Source organism: Arachis hypogaea, chromosome 4 (assembly GCF_003086295.3).
Source record: "Arachis hypogaea cultivar Tifrunner chromosome 4, arahy.Tifrunner.gnm2.J5K5, whole genome shotgun sequence".
Classification (NCBI taxonomy): domain Eukaryota; kingdom Viridiplantae; phylum Streptophyta; class Magnoliopsida; order Fabales; family Fabaceae; genus Arachis; species Arachis hypogaea.
The window spans coordinates 77,092,035-77,113,409 of NC_092039.1; the positions used below are offsets into that span (position 1 = coordinate 77,092,035).

Sequence of the window (21,375 nt, forward strand, 5' to 3'; positions counted from 1 at the left end):
TGGCCGAAAACAAAAGCCATTCCCTTTCCCCTCATTTCTTCTTCTTCTACTCTCTTTTTTCTTCTTTTGCTCGAGGACGAGCAAACATTTTAAGTTTGGTGTGGTAAAAGCATTGCTTTTTGTTTTTCCATAACCATTTATAGCATCCAAGGCCCGAGAAACCTCTAGAAAGAGGAAAGGGAAGGCAAAAGCTTCCACCTCTGAGTCATGGGAGATGGAGAGATTCATCTCAAGGGTGCATCAAGACCACTTCTATGAAGTTGTGGCCTTGAAGAAGGTGATCCCTGAGGTCCCTTTTTCACTCAAAAAGGGTGAATATCCGGAGATCCGACATGAGATCCGAAGAAGAGGTTGGGAAGTTCTTACCAACCCCATTCAACAAGTCGGAATCTTGATGGTTCAAGAGTTCTATGCCAATGCATGGATCACCAAGAACCATGATCAAAGTGTGAACCCGAATCCAAAGAATTATCTTACTATGGTTCGGGGGAAATACTTGGATTTTAGTCCGGAAAGTGTGAGGGTGGCGTTCAACTTGCCTATGATGCAAGGAGATGAACATCCTTACACTAGAAGGGTCAACTTTGATCAAAGGTTGGACCAAGTCCTCACAATTATATGTGAAGAGGGCGCTCAATGGAAGAGAGATTCAAGAGGGAAGCCGGTTCAATTAAGAAGGCATGACCTCAAGCCCGTGGCTAGAGGATGGTTGGAGTTCATCCAACGCTCAATCATTCCCACTAGCAACCGGTCCGAAGTTACCATAGACCGGGCTATCATGATTCATAGCATCATGATTGGAGAAGAAATAGAAGTTCATGAGGTTATAGCCCAAGAACTCTATAAGGTGGCGGACAAGTCCTCTACCTTGGCAAGGTTAGCCTTCCCTCATCTCATTTGTCACCTCTGTTATTCAGTTGGAGTTGACATAGAGGGAGACACCCCTATTAATGAGGACAAGCCCATCACTAAGAAGAGGATGGAGCACACAAGAGACCCCACTCATCATGAGATCCTTGAGATACCTCAAGGGATGCACTTTCCTCCACAACACTATTGGGAGCAACTAAACACCTCCCTAGGAGAATTGAGTTCCAACATGGGACAACTAAGGGTGGAGCATCAAGAACACTCCATCATCCTCCATGAAATTAGAGAAGATCAAAGAATCATGAGAGAGGAGCAACAAAGACAAGGAAGAGACATTGAGGAGCTCAAGCACTCCATAGGATCCTCAAGAGGAAGAAAGAGCCGCCATCACTAAGGTGGACCCGTTCCTTGATTTCCTTGTTCTTTATTCTTCTGTTTTTCGAATTTTAGTGCTTATGTCTATCCATGTTTGTGTCTTGTGATCATTAGTGTCTTAGTGTCTATGCCTTGAAGTTATGAATGTCCTATGAATCCATCACCTCTCTTAAATAAAAACGTGCTTAATTGAAAAAGAAAAAGAATTGCATGAATTTTGAATTTTATAACAGTTTAATTATTTTGATGTGGTGGCAATACTTTTGTTTTCTGAATGTATGCTTAAACAGTGCATATGTATCTTGAATTTGTGGTTCATGAATGTTGGCTCTTGAAAGAATGATGAAAAAGGAGACATGTTACTGAGGATCTGAAAAATCATAAAAATGATTCTTGAAGCAAGAAAAAGCAATGAAAAAAAAAATCGAAAAAAAAGAGAAAGAAAAAGAAATAAAGTTGTGATCCAAGGCAATAAGAGTGTGCTTAAGAACCCTGGACACCTCTAATTGGGGACTTTAGCAAAGCTGAGTCATAATCTGAAAAGGTTCACCCAATTATGTGTCTGTGGCATGTATGTATCCGGTGGTAATACTGGAAGACAGAGTGCTTTGGGCCACAGCCAAGACTCAATAAGTAGCTATGTTCAAGAATCATCATACTTAACTAGGAGAATCAATAACACTATCTGGATTCTAAGTTCCTAAAGAAGCCAATCATTCTGAATTTCAAAGGATAGAGTGAGATGCCAAAACTATTCAGAGGCAAAAAGCTAAAAGCCCCGCTCATCTAATTAATACTGATCTTCATAGATGTTTTTGGAATTCATTGCATATTCTCTTCTTTTTATCTTATTTGATTTTCAGTTGCTTGAGGACAAGCAACAATTTAAGTTTGGTGTTGTGATGAGCGGATAATTTGTACGCTTTTTGGCATTGTTTTTAGTATGTTTTTAGTATGATCTAGTTAGTTTTTAGTATATTTTTATTAGTTTTTAGTTAAAATTCACTTTTCTGGACTTTACTATGAGTTTGTGTGTTTTACTGTGATTTCAGGTATTTTCTGGCTTAAATTGAGGGACCTGAGCAAAAATCTGATTCAGAGACTAAAAAGGACTGCAGATGCTATTGGATTCTGACCTCCCTGCACTCGAAGTGGATTTTCTGGAGCTACAGAAGCCCAATTGGCGCGCTCTCAACGGCGTTGGAAATTAGACATCCTGGGCTTTCCAGCAATATATGATAGTTTATACTTTGCCCAAGATTTGATGGCCCAAACCGGCGTTCAAAGTCACCTTCAAGATTTCCAGCGTTAAACGCCGGAACTGGCACCCAAATGGGAGTTAAACGCCCAAACTGGCACTAAAGCTGGCGTTTAACTCCAAGAAGAGTCTCTACACGAAAATGCTTCATTGCTCAGCCCAAGCACACACCAAGTGGGCCCGGAAGTGGATTTTTATGTCATTTACTCATTTCTGTAAACCTTAGGCTACTAGTTTTCTATAAGTAGGACCTTTTACTATTGTATTCAGACATCGAGGGGTAGCTATCTTCATTGTTATGCTATCTTAGATCATTGGGAGGCTGGCCTCATGGCCATGCCTAGACCTTGTTCTTATGTATTTTCAACGGTGGAGTTTCTACACACCATAGATTAAGGTGTGGAGCTCTGCTGTACCTCGAGTATTAATGCAATTACTATTGTTCTTCCATTCAATTCCGCTTGTTCTTGTTCTAAGATATCACTTATTCTTCAACTTGATGAATGTGATGATCCGTGACACTCATCATCATTCTCACCTATGAACGTGTGACTGACAACCACCTCCGTTCTACCTTCGATTGGGTGAATATCTCTTGGATTCCTGATTGCACGATGCATGGTTGATCGCCTGACAACTGAGTGCTCGCCTGACAACCGAGCCAACCATTCCGTGAGATCAGAGTCTTCGTGGTATAGGCTAGAACTGATGGCGTCATTCAAGAGAATCCGGAAGGTCTAACCTTGTCGGTGGTATTCTGAGTAGGATTCAATGATTGAATGACTGTGACGTGCTTCAAACTCCTAGCAGGCGGGGCGTTAGTGACAGACGCAAAAGAATCGCTGGATTCTATTCCGGCCTGACCGAGAACCGACAGCTGATTAGCCATATGCTGTGACAGAGCATAGGAACATTTTCACTGAGAGGATGGGAGGTAGCCATTGACAACGGTGAAACCCTACATAAGCTTGCCATGGAAAGGAGTAAAAAGGATTGGATGAAGACAGTAGGAAAGCAGAGAGACGGAAGGGAAGGCATCTTCATGCGCTTATCTGAAGTTCCTACCAATGAATTACATAAGTATCTCTATCTCTATCTTTATGTTTTTATGCGTTCATCACCATATCCATTTGAGTTTGCCTGACTAAGATTTACAAGGTGACCATAGCTTGCTTCATACCAACAATCTCTGTGGGATCGACCCTTACTCGCATAAGGTTTATTACTTGGACGACCCAGTACACTTGCTGGTTAGTTGTGCGAAGTTGTGTTTATGCCATGGTATTGAACACCAAGTTTTTGGATTCATTACCGGGGATTATTCGAGTTGTGAAAAGTATTGATCACAATTTCGCGCTACCAGCCATTCAAAATCATGTGCGATGCTTCCAACCATGCAGTAGGAGCAACACTGGCTCAGCATGAAGGTAAGGATCCTTCTGTTATTGCTTATGCGTCTAAAACTTTAGACACCGCTCAGTCTAACTACACTACTACTGAAAAAGAGCTTCTTGCTATTGTTTTTGCTCTGGATAAATTTCGAGCCCATTTACTTGGTACTAAGGTAGTAGTGTATTCAGACCACACAATTCTAAAGTATTTATTAGCTAAAAAGGAATCCAAACCAAGGCTTATACGTTGGATACTGCTACTACAAGAATTTGATTTAGAAATAAAGGATAGGAGTGGTACCCAGAATCTAGTGGCAGACCACTTGAGTCGCCTTGAACACATTAAGGATGACTCCACTTGAGTCGCCTTGAACACATCCTCTAAGTCATTCCGCCTTAGAAAATCTGAAACTAATCAACATACTAATCACGGCATCGAATGGAAATAAAGATAATTAAAATAATTAATTTTTAAAGCTTAGGAAACAAGTTTTTCACAATACGACATAATAAGGAAGGGAAAGTAAAACCATGCAATTAATGTAAATAAGTAGGTGAAGGATTATATAAATCACTCAAATTAAGCACAAAAGAACTCACGAAATATGGGTTTATCAACCTCCCAACATTTAAACACTAGCATGTCCTCATGCTAAATCCAAGGTAAATAATTAAGGTTAAAGTGATGGAATGCAATGCAACCTAAATTAAATGCAACTAAATGCAAATTATTTTTACCTACTTGGTTAAAAATAAATAAGTTCTTCAAGGCAAATATGAACTGGATTTCACTAATTCAAATCACAAAATACAATTCAAATAACTTGCAAGAAGAAGATAGCTCATGAAAGCAGGGAACATAGAATTGAGCACTGAACCCTTGGTAGTGTATATCATTCTAACTTTCAAGTGTCTAGGGTCAATTCTCTCAATTCTCTACTAATCTTGCTTTCTATAGCTTGCTCTTCATCTAACAATCAACAAAAATTTAATGCACCAATACACAAATCAAGAGGTCTTTTAAGGGTTGTAATGGGGCTAGGGTCAAGGTAGGATTGTATTTGGCTAAGTGGACTAAAATTTGAATCCTTAATTAACTGAAACTTTCCCACCTAACTTAAACAATCTATGTAATCATAATACAACATCTAGCCATCCATTAACCATGTTTTCCACATATTCATGCATTCTAATTTTAAGTACAGTACATATGCATTGCCTTCACTACTTACTTTGGGGCATTTTGTCCCCTTTTTCTTATTTGCTTTTTTTTTTATGCATATGATTAATTTATTGAATGCATGAACATGTCCTAAACATTTTTTTACATTTTCAGAAAATTCTAACATACTCAATTCTCAAACCAGATGTTTCCAAACCCACTCTTCCCCACACTTAATTCATAAGCATTCTCACTAGTCTAAGCTAACCAAGGATTCAAATTAAGGACATTATTGTTTTTCTCTTAGAGTTAATGATATGCTAAAATAAAGAACAAAGGGGTAAATAGGCTCAAAATTGGTTTGCAGTAGATAATGAAAAGGTTAAGGCCATATGGGTATGTAAGCTCAGTGAAACAAGGCCTCAATCATATAAGTGTATGCATACATTAAACAATGGAAATATAGAATCAAGCAAGACAAAGATCACAATCTTAGAGAGAAAAACACACACCAAAAATAAAATATTGGTTGATAAAATGCAACCAATCAAATAGGCTCAAAATCTCACTGGTTTTGTGTGTTCAAGCTTTAAACCATGTTCCAAAATAATATTTCTTTCATACAAGTTTTTCAAAAAGTTTTATTCAAACTAGTGAAATACTCTAAAAAGTCTCTTGAAAAAGAAAATATTACTTCAACCAAGTGGTAAAATATGCACAAATAAAACAGACATGCAATCAAACATGCAAATGCAACAATGAAAAACAAAGATTGGTGTTAAGAAGGGACTAACTGACACGCGGAGATCGGTATCGACCTCCCCACACTTAAAGATTTCACCGTCCTCGGTGCATGCTAAGATGTGCGAGTGGACGGGGGTTGTGGTTCCTCAGCTGGGGCTCTTTCTGTTCCTTTCCTTGCCGGTGATTTGGGAGTAGCTTTCTCTTTTCCTTTCTTGGTGGCCATCCTGAAAAAGGGAAGAGAAAGTAAATTAAATTCAAAGAGATAACTATAGCAAGGAAGAGAATGGAAAAGGTGGTGATAGATGCACATTAGGATGTAACTGACATTAACACATGCTCGCGAGTACATGTGAAAAGCCATCAATGGAAAATAGCTAGTGCATATAAGGACAAGTGAATGCAAGGTGTTTATTGGCATGCCGGCAAAGGGCATGAGTAGCATAAACCAAGCATTACTGGTAATAAATCACCATGTTTGTATTGATAATTATGGTCAATTAATAAAATAGTAAAGGGAGTTTATGAAAAGCAAGCATTGAATAGTGTAAAGTAAAATAGAGAAGTGCATAATGCTATATGGGCTTTTTCACAAACACATACATGCATGGTGAATACGGCATAGAAAGTATTAAAGTGAGCATGCAAGCAACCCTTTAAAAATATAATTGCCAAACAATTTTGCAACAATCCACAATGACGCAAATAAAATTCCAACACCAATGAAAATAATGCAATGAATGAAAGTATGTAAACAAATTAAAATAAAATAAAAAGAAAAATAAGAAGAATGAGAAGGTAAAGAAGGGAAGAGGAAGTAAATAAGAAAGAAAAAGAAAAAATTAGGATTTGGAGGAGTGAAAGATAAGATATGTGGCAATTTTAGGGTGAGCTGTGCAGCGCATGCGACGCGACCGCGTAGGGCACGCGTTCGCGTGGATGCGCGTTAAGTATGGGCACGCGATCGCGTCAGTCACGCGATCGCGTGACCCATGTTATGCTTCTGGCACGAGTGCAGCCTCGCGCCAGCACAACTCTCTGTTCAAATAAATTTATTTGCCAAAATTGGGGTGACGCTATCGCGTGGGTGACGCGATCGCGTGGATGGCCATTTTTGGAGAGCGATGCGGCCACGTGGGGCACGTGGTCGCGTGGGAGGGCTTGGGCTTCTAGCACGAGTCCAGCCCAATTCCAGCACAACTTTCGGCCATGCACCTTTTTGACGTCGAAAATCAGGGCACGCGGCCGCGTGTGGCACACGGTCGCGTGGGAGGCCATTATGCCCATGTGACGCGGACGCGTCAGCGACGCGGTCGCGTGGGTCGATTTGTGCCACTGGCATGCCTCCAGCCACGCTCCAGCGTGACTCTCTGTTCATTTTTATTTTCTCCCCTCTCCTTGCGACGCGGACGCGTCGCTGATGCGGTCGCGTCGCGTGGCATCTTTTTTTTATGTAGTATGCAGAATGCAATGCTTAATGTGAATGCTATGCATGATTCCAGGTTCAATAAAATAAAATAAAACTCAAAAACAAATAAAACTGAATAAAATTAAAATTGCAAAAGGAACGATCATACCATGGTGGGTTTTCTCCCACCTAGCACTTTTAGTTAAAGTCCTTAAGTTGGACAATTGGTGAGCTTCCTGTTATGGTGGTTTATGCTTGTACTGATCCAGGAATCCCCACCAATGTTTGTACTTCCAATAGCCTCCGGGGTCCCAAACTAGGCATGTAAAGCTCTTAAGTAGCTTCAAACAGATTCTTAGGCTCCCGAGGTGACAAATGTCAGAGCAGATGCCAGGATCCCAAACCTTGCTTTTACACCCATTTTTGTCAGGATCTGTATTTTTCCAGCCGGGTGATAAGTAATTTGAATTCTCACTGCAGCTACCAAACAGCTTCCTAGACCCATTCAATTGAGCTTTACACCAACCTTTGCGTCTAAACTTAAGGCTTCCAACCACAATGAACCTTGCAGGACAATTCTTACCACTGACCATCTTCCTCTTGCTCTTAATGCCACAAAGAGCTCTAAGTTGACCATCCGTCTCCAGTAGCCCATATTCAAGTGGAATTAGAAAGCTAAGGGATATGAATTTTACCCACTTGAATATTGTGAAGGATGATGGAAACTTAGGGGGAGGGGTCTCCAATAACTTTGGCAAGGTGATTTCAAGCTCCACTCCCTTGTGCTCTTTGACAACTTCTACCTCTTGATCAACCTCTACAAAATCTTTAACCATGATCTACCTTGGAGGTTGTACGCTCTTCTCAACATCAACATCAAACAATGTGGAAGGAAGCTTTGTGACTGGACTTTCCAATGGAGGTACAGCATCTTTAAGTCTGCAACCACTTCTTCCTTTTTTAAAAATTGCTGCTTTGTCCAATTGTTTAAGTATAAAATCATACTCATCCTCGATGTTTTTCTTTCTATGACAACTCCTTTCAACTATTCTTTCATCTTCAAGGGTTTCCCCAACCCTTACCCATAGGGCCTCCTCTAGCTCTTTATGAAGTATGGATTCGCGAAGATGATTCCTTCTTTGCTGTTCCATATCAATAGCATAATTGGGATCATCTTGCTCTTGGATTGATGGATGTGGGTGCTCTTCCATGGATGGTGGTGATGGGATGGGGAGATTATTCTGTGGTTGAAAAGGAAGTGTACTAGAGCTTGAGGGTTGATTGTTGAAGGGATTTGGTAATCCGATTTGGGCGGCGAAAGCTTGTATAGTATAGTTTAGATCACCAATTGCTTTCTCCAAGGAGATTTGGGGTGGATAGGAGGGCTCATTTGTTGGGAGAAAGGGTTCATGGTAGGAAGGTGGTTCATCTTGATAATGATAAGGAGATGGTGTATATTGAGGTGGTGGTTCTGTGTATAGTTCATATGGTGGCTGGTGTGGTGAATAAGGATTGGGGTCATATGGAGGTGAATGGTGGAAAGGGGCTTGTGAGTGTGGCAGTTCAAAGTTATGTTGAGAGGATGGTCTATAGGCACGGGGTGGGACTTGTTCGTAGTTACAAGGTTGTCCACCATATCTTTCAGTTGGGTATGCATTGTAGAATGGTCATTATCCATGATATCTTGGAGGGTGTTGTTGCCTAAAGGGTTGATTAGATCTTCTTGGCTCCATCCATCCTTGATTGGTCTGACCTTGATGCATATTCCTGCTGTGGTTTCTATTTCCTTCAACAAAGTTAGAACCAAACTCAAAGCGAGAGGGGTGAGAATTTATAGTAATTAATAAAAATTAAAAACACAAATAAATAAACAAGCAGAAGAAATTTTTTTTTAAATATTTACAATAACCAATAATAAGGCACACGTTTGCAATCCCCCGGCAACGGCACCATTTTGATGAGAGAACTTTTGCGTGGTCTAGAAATTTGCGGATAAATCCTCGTTGCAAGTATAGTTTCTAAACCTTCAAAAGTCCTTTCATACAAACGTTTTGGTTGTCACAAGTAACAAACCCCTTTAAAATTGATAACCGAGTATTTAAACCTCGGGTCGTCTTCTCAAGGAATTGTAGGGAGGTATGTTCTTATTATTGGCTATGAAAAAGGTAAAATTGGGGTTTTGGAAGTAAGGTGCGAATATATTATATGACAAGTAAAATAAAATAATAATAGCTGTAAAATATACCTTTGGCAAGGTATAAGAACTAGAGGTCCTTTCCTAGTTATCCTTATCAATTGTGATGAGAATTGGATTTTTCTCCCACTTTGTTAACCTCTAAATATGAAGGTAAGTTAAGTGGATGAATTCCAATTTTCAATCAACAATGAGTTTGATAACTCTAGAGTCACCAATTATTTAACCAAAGCCAAAAGGAAAGAAAATTGAAACTGCTCAAATAAAAATGCCTTCAGATGGGAAGCAATAATCATGTAATTAAAAGAAAGCAATAATAACTGAAATATCTCAAATAATATTAATTCAAAGAAAATCATAACATGAAAGAGTTCATAAATTTAATTGGAAAAATAAATAAAAATAAAGAACTTGGGATTGAGAGTCACTCCTAAAACTAAGAGAAGTCCTAATCCTAATCCTAAGAGATAGAGGAGAGAACCTCTCTCAAAACTAAATCTAAATCATGGAAAAGTAAATTATGAAAAGCCTTCTTATGAATGGATGCATTCCCCCACTTTATAACCTCTGGTCTATGCTTTCTGGACTTGGATTTAGGCCAAAAAGGGGTTTAGAACTCGCTGGGGCGTGTTCTGTAATTTTCTGGTGCGTGGCATCTGTCACGCGTCCGCGTGGGTCACGCGGTCGCGTCATTCGGAGCTTTTCCTTGCCACGCGGTCGCGTCAGTCATGCGACCACGTCATGTGCGTTCTGCTTAAGGCGCGCGGTCGCGTCAGTCATGCGGCCGCGTCGCTGAATCTTCGCTTCTGGCATGCGATTGCGTCGTCCATGCGATCGCGTGAACACCAGTTTCCTTAAAGCTCCATTTTGCTTTCTCCTTCCATTTTTGTATGTTTCCTTTTCCATCCTCTAAGTCATTCCGCCTTAGAAAATCTGAAACTACTCAACATACTAATCACGGCATCGAATGGAAATAAAGGTAATTAAAATAATTAATTTTTAAAGCTTAGGAAACAAGTTTTTCACAATACGACATAATAAGGAAGGGAAAGTAAAACCATGCAATTAATGTGAATAAGTGGATGAAGGATTATATAAATCACTCAAATTAAGCACAAAAGAACTCACGAAATATGGGTTTATCACTTATTCTTACAAGTTATTAATATAGACTATTTTTATTTTCATTTAATCCTTTCATTATTATTTATCATGTCTTCTTTTATTTTCACCATTAATTTTGTGAATTTTATAATTATGATGAGTGAGTAGTTTCATGACTTGATTGGGGATGATTGAAAGGAACCCTTGAATTGAACTACTCAAGAGAGAAATTACAATTGGGTTTATTGTTGAATCACTCTCTAATCATTAACTCTAGTCCTTCCCAAGGGAGAGGATTAGGACTTATGACTAGAAACTGATTTCCAACTTGCTTGACTTTCCTTTACCTAGTAAGGGTTAACTAAGCAGAGTAACTTCCAATTATTAATTAATCTTGAGAGTAATTCAACAAGAATATGGCTTTCAACTAATCTACCCCCAGTCAAGGCTTTTATTTAGAATTAATTAAATTCTCTATTTTAATTTCCTATTTACCAACTCAACCATTTTTTAAAACACCCGATTGATGAAATACCACATCTCTCTGCAACTCGTTGGGACGACCTGGGATTCATACTCCCAGTATTTTAATTTTTAATATTGTGACAACCCCTTTTTAAATTGATAAGCGAATTTTCAGCTGGTTAAGGATTGTAGTTGCAACGTATTCCTACTAATAAATTCTTAACTTGCCAATTTCTGTCACGTCAATCTCTCCATCTCCCATGACTCGGAGGTGGAAGCTTTTGCCTTCCCTTTCCTCTTTCTAGAGGTTTCTCCGGCCTTAGGTGCCATAAATGGTTATGGAAAAACAAAAAAGTAATGCTTTTACCACACCAAACTTAAAAGGTTTGCTCATCCTCGAGCAAAAGAAGAAAGAAAGAAGGAGGAGAAGAAGAAAATAGAGGAGATAGAGGGAGATAGGTGGTTCGGCCAAGAGGAGGGAAAGGTGTTTCTGTTGTGTGAATATGAAGGAGTTGTGAGGGGTTTATATAGGGGTGAGGGGAGGGTTCGGTTTTGGTCATTAGGGTTGGGTTTGGGAGGAAAAAGTGTTTGAATTTTAAAGTGAGGTAGGTGGGGTTTTTGGGGAAGAGATATGGAGGTAATTGGTGAAGAGAATATAGGGAAGAGGATATGATTTGATTAGTGAATGAGAGAGAGAGAGAGGGGTAGGGTAGGTGGGGATCCTATGGGGTCCACAGATCCTGAGGGGTCAAGGATGTATCATCCCTGCTCCTATTAGGCGTACAAAATGCCCTTGCTGTGCAATCCTGGCGTTTAACGCCAGATTGTTGTTTGTTTCTGGCGTTAAACGCCAGCTTTTATTCCTTTCCTGGCGTTAAACGCCAGGTTGCAACATGTTTCTGGTGTTTAACGCCAGTATGGTGCTTGTTTCTAGCGTTTAACGCCCAGAATTGTGCCAGACTGGGCGTTAAACGCCCATTCTACTACCCTTACTGGCGTTTAAATGCTAGTAAGTCTTTCCTCCAGGGTGTGCTGTTTTTAATGATGTTTTTGATTTTTTTTAATTTTTGCAATTGTTTTTGTGGCTCCACATGATCATCAACCTAAAAAAAAAGAAATAACATAGGTAAATAAAAATTGGGTTGCCTCCGAACAAGTGCTTCTTTAATGTCAATAGCTTGATAGTGAGCTCTCATAGAACCTCACAGATGGTTAGAGCATTGTTGGAACCTCCCAACACCAAACTTAGAGTTTGAATGTGGGGGTTCAACACCAAACTTAGAGTTTGGTTGTGGCCTCCCAACACCAAACTTAGAGTTTGACTGTGGGGGCTTTGGTTGACTCTGCAGTGAGAGAAGCTTTTCTTGCTTCCTCTCCATGGTTATAGAGGGAGATCCTTGAGTTTTAAACATAAGGTAGTCCTCATTCAGTTGAAGGACCAACTCTCCTCTGTCCACATCAATCACAGCTTTTGTTGTGGCTAGGAAGGGTCTTCCAAGGATGATGGATTCATCCTCATCCTTTCCAGTGTCTAAGATTATGAAATCAGCAGGGATGTAAAGGCCTTTGACCTTTACTAGCACGTCCTCTACCTGTCCATAAGCCTTTTTCATGGATTTGTCTGCCATCTCTAATGAAAATATGTCAGCCTGTACCTCAAAAATTTCCAGTTTCTCCATTACAGAGAATGGCATTAAGTTTATGATTGACCCCAGGTCACACAGAGCCTTCTCAAAGGTCATGGTGCCTATGGTATAGGGAATTAGGAATTTACCAGGATCCTATTTCTTTTGAGGTAAAGTATACTGAACCAAGGTATTCAGTTCATTAATGAGTAATGGAGGATCATCCTCCTAAGTCTCATTACCAAATAGCTTGACATTCAGCTTTATGATTGCTCCTAAATACTGGGCAACTTGCCTTTCAACAATATCTTCATCTTCTTCAAAAGATGAATAGTCATCAGAGCTCATGAAAGGTAAAAGGAGGCTCAATGAATCTCTATGGTCTAGGTGAGCCTCAGATTCCTTAGATTCCTCAATTGGAAACTCTTTTTTGTCCAGAGGATATCCCAAGAGGTCTTCCTTACTGGGATTCATGTCTTCCTCCTCCTTTGTGCATTCGGCCACACCAAGTAAGGTTATGGCCTTGCACTCTCTTTTTGGGTTCTCTTCTGTATTGCTTGGGAGAGTACTAGGAGGAGTTTCAGTGACTCTTTTACTCAATTGGCCCACTTGTGCCTCCAAATTTCTAATGGAGGACCTTCTTTCATTCATGAAACTTAGAGTGGCCTTAGATATATCAGAGACTATGTTTGCTAAGCTATAGGGGCTTTGCTTAGAATTCTCTGTCTGTTGCTGAGAGGATGATAGAAAAGGCTCGCTATTGCTAAACCTGTTTCTTCCACCATTATTAAAGCCTTGTTGAGGCTTTTGTTGATCCTTCCAAGAGAAATTTGGATGATTTCTCCATGAGGGATTATAGGTGTTTCCATAGGCTTCACCCATGTAATTCACCTCTGCTATTGCAGGGTTCTCAGGATCATAGGCTTCTTCTTCAGAAGATGCCTCTTTAGTACTGTTGGATGCATTTTGCAATCCATTCAGACGCTAAGAAATCATGTTGACTTGCTGAGTCAACATTTTATTCTAAGCCAATATGGCATTCAGAGCATCAATTTCAAGAACTCCCTTCCTCTGAGGCGTCCCATTACTCACAGGATTCCTTTCAAAAGTATACATGAACTGGTTATTTGCAACCATGTCAATGAGTTCCTGAGCTTCTGCAGGCATTTTATTCATGTGAATAGATCCACCTGCAGAATGGTCCAATGACATCTTAGACAATTCAGACAGACCATCCTAGAATATATCCAGGATGGTCCATTCTGAAAGCATGTCAGAAGGACACTTTTTGGTCAGTTACTTGTATCTCTCCCAAGCTTCATAGAGGGATTCACCTTCTTTCTGTCTGAAGGTTTGAACATGCACTCTAAGCTTACTCAGCTTTTGAGGAGGAAAGAACTTGGCTAAGAAAGCCGTGACCAGCTTATCCCAAGAGTTCAGGCTATCTTTAGGTTGAGAGTCCAACCATACTCTAGCTTTGTCTCTTATAGCAAAAGGGAAAAGCATAAGCCTCTAGACCTCGAAATCAACCCCATTGGTCTTAACAGTATCACAGATCTGCAAGAATTTAGTTAAGAACTGAAAAGGGTCTTCTGATGGAAGTCCATAAAACTTGTAATTTTGTTGCATCAGAGAAACTAATTGAGGCTTTAGCTCAAAATTGTTTGCTTCAATGGCAGGGATTGAGATGCTTCTTCCATGTAAGTTGGAATTTGGTGCAGTAAAGTCACCAAGCATCTTCTTTGCACCTCTACCATTGTTATTGGGTTCGGCCATCAATACTTTTTTTCAAAAATTTCAGTAAAGTCCTTTTTAGAGTGTTGTGTTTTAACTGCTCTTAACTTCCTCTTCAGAGTCCTTTCAGATTCAGGATCTGCTTCAACAAGAATGTCCTTGTCCTTACTCCTACTCATATGAAAAAGAAGATAACAGAAAAGAAGAGGAATCCTCTATGTCACAGTACAGATATTCCTTTATGTGAGTAGAAGAAGAAAAGATGAGAGAGAGAGGGAATTCGAATATTAACTAAAAGAGAAGAAAAATACTTTTGTTTTTATTTTAATTATTAGTTAAAATTCAAAAATTAAGAGAAGAAATAAAATTAAAAGTAGAATTTAAAACAGTTAGTTAAATAAAAAGATTTTTGAAAAAAGGGAAGGTGGTTTTCGAAAATTAGAGAGAGAAAAGTAGTTAGGTGGTTCTGAAAAAGATAAGAAATAGTAAAACAAACAAAGAAATCAATTAGTTAGTTGAAAAATATTTGAAAATCAATTTTGAAAAGATAAGAAATTAGAAAAGATTTTGAAATTGATTTTGAAAAAAATATGATTTGAAAAAGATATGTTTGAAAAAGATATGATTGAAAAGATATGATTGAAATTTATTTTAAAAAAGATTTGAAAAAGAAATTTAGAAAGATTTGATTTTTAAAATTAAAATTGATTATTTGACTAACAAGAAACTAAAAGATATGATTCTAGTATTTAAAGATTGAACCTTTCTTAACAAAAAAGTAACAAACTTCAAATTTTTGAATCAATCACATTAATTGTTAGTAAAGTTTTCAAAAATTATGAAATAAAATTAAGAAAAAGATTTTGAAAATTAATTTTTTAAATTTTCGAAAATATTAAGAAAAAATGAAAAATATTTGATTTTTTGAAAAAGATTTGAAAAGATAAGATTTTTAAAAATGAAATCTTGACTTGACTAATAAGAGACAACTTATTTTAAAAAAATTTTTTGACTAAGTCAACCCAAAGATTTCGAAATTTATGAGATAAATAAGGGAAAGATATTTTTTTATTTTTGAATTTTTAATGAGGAGAGAGAAAAATAACTAAATGACTCAAAACATAAAAATTATGAATCAAAACACATGATGCATGCAAGAACACTATGAATGTCAAAATGAACATCAAGACTTATTTTTGAAAAATTTTCAAGAAAAGAAAAACATGCAAGATACCAAACTTAGAAATTTTTAATGTTTAGACTCTAAGAATTCAAAAATACATATAAAAAACAATAAAACACACAAAACAATAAAATGTAAAGATCAAACAATAAGACTTGTCAAGAACAACTTGAAGATCATGAAGAATGCAATGCATGAAATTTTTCGAAAATTTTTAGAAAATTAAAAATATGCAATTGACACCAAACTTAAATTTGACTCAAGACTCAAACAAGAAACATAAAATATTTTTGGTTTTTTTATGATTTTATTAATTTTTTATTTTCAAAAATTATTTTGGAAAAACGAAAAAGAAGAAAATTTTTTGAAAGATTTTTGAAAACTTTTTTGAAAATAAAATAAAGGTTAAAACAAGAAGAAAATTTCCTAATCTGAGCAACAAGATGAACCGTCAGTTGTCCAAACTCGAACAATCCTCGGCAAAGGTGCCAAAAACTTGGTGCACGAAATTGTGATCTCAATGGCGCCAACAACTTGGTACGCACAATTGTAATATCACTCTTTTTCACAACATCGCACAACTAACCAGCAAGTGCACCGGGTCGTCCAAGTAATAAACCTTACGTGAGTAAGGGTCGATCCCACGGAGATTGTCGGCCTGAAGCAAGCTATGGTCACCTTGAAAATCTCAGTCAGGCGGATTAAAATGGTTATGGAGTTTTGATAATTAAAATATAAATAAAACATAAAATAAAGATAAAGATACTTATGTAAATCATTGGTGGGAATTTCAGATAAGTGTATGGAGATGCTTTGTCCCTTTTGAATCTCTGCTTTCCTACTAGCTTCATCCAATCCTTCACACTCCTTTCTATGGCAAGCTGTATGTAGAGTGTCACCGTTGTCAATGGCTACTTTCTATCCTCTCAGTGAAAAGGGTCCTCTTCGGTTTCCCACATGGCTAATCAGCTGTTGGTTCTCGATCGTGTAGGAATAGGATTTACTATCCTTTTGCGTCTGTCACCATGCCCTACAGTCGCGAGTTTGAAGCTTGTCACAGTCATCCCATCCAAGATCCTACTCGGAATACCACAGACAAGGTTTAGACTTTCCGGATCACAAGAATGCTGCCAATGGATTCTAGCTTATACCACGAAGACTCTGATCTCACAGAATGGAAGGCACTGTTGTTAGGAGAGGCAACCAAGCGTCGTGGACCAGGAATCCAAGAGATACACACTATAGCTTTTGCAGGTAGAACAGCAGTGTTTGTCAGGCACGCGTTCATAAGTGAGAATGGTGATGAGTGTCACAGATCATCACATTCATCAGGTTGAAGTGCAAATGAATATCTTAGAATGAGAATAAGCATGAATTGAATAGAAAACAGTAGTAATTGCATTAATACTCGAGGAACAGCAGAGCTCCACACCCTTAATCTATGGTGTGTAAAAACTGCACCGTTGAAAATACATAAGTGATGAAGGTCTAGGCATGGCCATGAGGCCAGCTCCCAATGTCTAAGATCGCATAAACTGATCAAAGATAGATACCAAGATGAAAATACAATAGTAAAAAGTCCTATTTATACTAGACTAGTTACTAGGGGTACAGAAATGAGTAAATGATGCAGAAATCCACTTCCGGGCCCACTTGGTGTGTGCTTGTGCTGAGCATTGAAGCTTTCACGTGTAGAGGTCTTCCTTGGAGTTGAACGCCAGTTTGCAACTTGTTTCTGTGCGTTTAACTCTGCTTTGCAACTTGTTTCTGGCGTTTAACGCCAGAATAGGGCAAAAAGCTGGCGTTAAACGCCAGTTTGCGTCATCTAAACTCGGGCAAAGTATGAACTATTATATATTGATGGAAATTCCTGGATGTCTACTTTCCAACGCAGTTGAGAGCGTGCCATTTGGATTTTTGTAGCTGCAAAAATTCTACTTCGAGTGCAGGGAGGTCAGAATCCAACAGCATCAGCAGTCCTTTGTCAGCCTCTGAATCAGATTTTTGCTCAGGTCCTTCAATTTCAGCCAGAAAATACCTGAAATCACAGAAAAACACACAAACTCATAGTAAAGTCCAGAAATGTGAATTTTGCTTAAAAACTACTAAAAATAAACTAAAAAGTAAATAAAACATACTAAAAAATATATAAAAACAATGCCAAAAAGCGTATAAATTATCCGCTCATCAGCCATCCACGCGTACGCGTGGACGGCACGCATGCGTCGCGTGCCCAACGCAACTGATATGCTGCGCACTCTATTTTGATTTCTTTCTTTAACTTCCTTCTTCCATTCCTTCTTCCTTTCTTCTTTCATCTTACCTCCGCCCACTACCACCGGCGACCACCACCTCCAACGGTCCTACACTCTCTGTCTCCTCTCTCTTCCTCCTTCCTTTTTTCCTATCTTCACTTGTACTCTACTTTGCCTTGTTCCTCTTCTTAAGGTTTTTATCCTTTCCCTTCTCTTTTATTTTTGTTTGCATTTTTCTCTTAGTAGTTGCATTCAATTACTCTCTTCCGTTTCTTCTTAGTTGCATTTTGATTAAGTTGTTTTTGTTAATTTGCTTTCCTTCTTTTTTATATTTTATATGGATGTTGAACTTTGAGTTATCTCTTGCATTGATGGGGTGTTTTGTTATTTCTTAACTCCTTTGTGATTATGTGTTGTTGTTTTGATGTTGGTATGACATTTTGGGATATTACATTTTGAATTTTTCCTAACTTGCTTGGTATTTGGGTGATGCGCACCAAGTGTTTGTTGAAAAGCACCATTGAGTTCTTGGTTCCAATTTGACATTATGCTTTTAACTTAGTGCTTCTTTCTCATACACTTGTTTTTTCTTTATGTGCATTGGGCCTTTTATGCTTCATATTTACCATTCTTATGCTCATTACCCATGACTTGCTTCCTTATAACATATTGCAAGATTTCTGATCCCACTTTCTCTAACTCCACTTTATTCCATTGTATGGTTCATTGTCTTGGAGTTAGACTAGGTGCATGATTTTCTTGTGCTTATTATCCTTCTTGCATATGTTACTTTGTGTTGTTTGTGATGCTTGAGCTTATTCTTCTCATGCCTTATACTTGCACGCCTCTCTTACTCCTGTATCCCATGCTAGTGATATGCCCTATGATCATGTTGTTGTCTTGTTCACATGATGCAGTTGTCATATCTTCAAGACACTCTATTCCTTTGTAGCATTATTTCTCACTTGCATGTTATTCTCCAAGTGTTATCTCTTTGAGTTTAATGTTCTCTCTTTTCCTTCCTTTTTCAGGATGGCCACAAAAAAGGGCAAGAAAAAGGCGTCGAGAAACCTGCCCACAAAAAGGGCACCTCAAAGGTCAACCACTAAGGCAAATCATGCACCACAAGCTAAGTCCCACTCCAAAAGGGTGAAAAGCATCACTCATATTGATGAACAAGAGAAGGGCAAACCTGCGCGAAGAACCCCACAAGGTTTTCTAACCGTTATTGTGAGCTCATGTTCCCCGCTACGGTTGAAAGAAATTATCATTTGAACGTATCCTCGCCCCTCCAGAGCACATTATTCAGTTTGTGTTGCCCCACATTGAGCGGCGACAATGGAAATTTCTCATGAGAAGACCGCGGGAAGCCAATCTTTCTTGGGTGGTGGAGTTCTACTCCAACTACCACTCATCTTCTCTCGAATTAGTTTTTGTGCGCCAGAAGCAAGTCTCCGTTTCGAAAGAAGCCATTCAAGGAATACTTAAGGTCTTGCCAGTGGCGGATGGGATAGATGGTTACCAAGAGGTCCTACGTCAGCACAATGATTTTGGTTTTGATTGGGATTTTATCATTAGGGTCATCGCTGAACCAGAATCGCATTGGACCCAAGGGAGACTCAGGCTCCGGCCTAAGTGCATTAACGCACGCACGCTTACTGTAGAAGCTCGAGCGTGGGCACAAATCTTGTCCCACTACGTGCTTCCAAGCACTCATGAGTCTTCCATCACGGCGGACTTAGCCCTCCTTGTCTGGTGCATACTCACGGAGAGGCCAGTCAACATCCATCTCTTCATTTGACAAGCGATGGGTCGGGTCCATGCTAAAGGTAATCTCCTATTTTTCGCCTTGGTATCAGATTTGGTTGCTGCTACTGGTGTCCTTCACGAGGCTAATGACATGAAAGCAATGATTCCAACAAAGGGCGACATCGTCCCGAGCAGAAAATATCTTCGGCCTCCTACAGACACCACAAGCCTTGATATGGCTCGTCTTTTCGACACTCCTACCATGTCATCAGCATAACAGAAATCAACCCGCCAACTACTTCTTGAGCTCACTGAAAAGGTGGACCGATATGAGCGGCGGAACCAACACTGATTCGCTTACATGAAGAAGCTCTATGGCTTTGTTAACCCGCCTATGGTAGAGCCGGACATTTCCACATCCACTTCAAACCAAAGCGATTCGAACACTCAAGGGATGGATGGTGGAAATGGCGACCCCAATCCCACTTTGCGCATTACCAATGGCACGGAGGACCGTGTAAACTTCTAAAGTGTGGGGAGGTCGTTTACTGACTTCTGTAGGTAACAACCCTTTTTCTTTTCAACACCCATAATTTTGATTCTTCTTTTGTTAATTAGGATAATTTGCATGGCTAGTTTCTGTTTTGGTTCACTTCTTGTTAGGACTATTTGGTTAGGGTGGTGACTTCTTTTCCAATGAATTGTTTTCAGGGCACCATACCAATTTGGAAAATTTTTTTATGTCAAACTTGATTGAAGAATGTATTTTGGAACATGGTTTTTGAGCTAAGGACACACAAGCCAGTGAGTTTTGAGCCTAATTGCGTGGTTACATCATATAACCACTATTTTCCTTCTTGTGTGTGATTATTCTCTTTCTATGATTGTAAAATTTGATTTGTTTTATTCTTTATATCCATTATTCCATGTATACATGCATTTATATGATTGAGGCCATCATTTTATTTAGCTCACTGGTGCACGAAATTGTGATCATCAATGGCGCCATCAACATGGTACGCTCAATTGCAATCTCAACTCTTTATCACAACTTCGCACAACTAACCAGCAAGTGCACTGGGTCGTCCAAGTAATAAATCTTACGCGAGAAAGGGTCGATCCCACGGAGATTGTTGGTATGAGGCAAGCTATGGTCATCTTATAAATCTCAGTCAGGCATATTCAAATGGTTATAGATGATTTATGAATAAAGCATAAAATAAAGATAGAGATACTTATGTAATTCATTGGTGAGAATTTCAGATAAGCATATGGAGATGCTTTGTCCCTTTCGTCTCTCTGCTTTCCTACTTTCTTCATCCAATCCTTCTTACTCCTTTCCATGGCAAGCTGTGTGTTGGGCATCATCGTTGTCAGTGGCTACAATCCCGTCCTCTCAGTGAAAATGTTCAACGCACTCTATCACAGCACGGCTAATCATCTGTCAGTTCTTAATCAGGTTGGAATAGAATCCAGTGATTCTTTTGCATCTGTCACTAATGCCCAGCCTTCAGGAGTTTGAAGCTCGTCACATTCATTCAATCCTTGAATCCTACTCAGAATATCACAGACAAGGTTTAGACCTTCCGGATTCTCTTGAATGCCGCCATCAATTCTAGCTTATACCACAAAGATTCTGATTAAGGAATCCAAGAGATAAACATTCAAGCCTTGTTTGCTTGTAGAACGGAAGTGGTTGTCAGGCACGAGTTCATAAGTGAGAATGATGATGAGCGTCACATAATCATCACATTCATCATGTTCTTGGGTATGAATGAATATCTTAGAACAAGAATAAGCTGAATTGAATAGAAGAACAATAGTAATTGCATTAGTACTTGAGGTACAGCAGAGCTCCACA

The 21,375-nt window shown here is 38.9% G+C and overlaps 1 non-coding gene across 1 annotated transcript; it reads left to right on the forward strand.

Moving 5' to 3' along the window:
• Nucleotides 1–13,859: 13,859 nt before the first annotated feature.
• Nucleotides 13,860–13,967, forward strand: LOC112799457 (small nucleolar RNA R71). Its single transcript, XR_003201038.1, has one exon. It is a non-coding gene; the product is annotated as a small nucleolar RNA R71 (small nucleolar RNA).
• Nucleotides 13,968–21,375: the final 7,408 nt, after the last annotated feature.